The 729-nt window shown below is 41.0% G+C and overlaps 1 protein-coding gene across 1 annotated transcript in view; it reads right to left on the bottom strand.

The window, feature by feature from the left end:
- celsr3 (cadherin, EGF LAG seven-pass G-type receptor 3) overlaps positions 1–729 on the bottom strand; it is a 98261-nt gene that overhangs the window by 23233 nt on the left and 74299 nt on the right. The gene's annotated exons all lie outside the window — the stretch shown is intronic.

Below are 729 nucleotides of genomic sequence, written 5' to 3'. Positions count from 1 at the left end.
TTCGAATAAAAGCCTTAGAGCTAGCAAAAGTCCAGAAAATGAGCAGAGAGCTCTAGGTGCCAGCAACATGCTCATTTACATTTACTTGTTCATTTGTATATACTGGGCATGCTTGTGATGATACAAAGTTTCCCTTTACAGCAGAGCAGGTTTCAGAGGAGGAAAAAGAAGAACATATTGTGAGGGAAAGGAGAAGAGATACTCAGGGCTCCCCAAAGGGCCAGAGTCTACCTTTCCAGACTTAATAAAGCCTCAAAGCCACGTACTAAGTCAACAAAAGCAAAGCATGTCAGGTTTGTAAAGAGGGGAGGAAAGTAAAGAAGTAACTATAGAGTCAGGGTTGGGGCCTTGTAATATTCTGAGGATGCAGACAGTAAAGCCTAAAAGAGGTTGTTTTTTACTGATTTTGGTTGAGGGGAGAAGAAATCTGTAGGGCTCATTGAAGCCTTTTGTCAGGCTGCGGTGACTGGGACTACTAGCACATTGTCAAAAGTTGTAAATACAGCTAAAATATAACATCCACACAAGTCTTGACCCCAATTATAGCAAGTTTTACCACAGTGACATAGCCATTTATGCACAGTTCCACACTTTTCATGGAAAATTTGTGACTCTGGATGGAGGCCTGTTATATATAGTAAAGACTGCACAGTCTTCCAAATTGTTCTGAACAAACAGCGAGTAATATTAGAGATCAAGAGAGTATGAGAGAGAGCAAGAGAGAGAGAG

This window comes from Morone saxatilis, unplaced genomic scaffold, assembly GCF_004916995.1.
Source record: "Morone saxatilis isolate NCDOM2014 unplaced genomic scaffold, NCSU_SB_2.0 Contig15, whole genome shotgun sequence".
Classification (NCBI taxonomy): domain Eukaryota; kingdom Metazoa; phylum Chordata; class Actinopteri; family Moronidae; genus Morone; species Morone saxatilis.
Note: the sequence above shows the minus strand (reverse complement) of the source record. Positions and strands in the feature narration are given on the sequence as shown.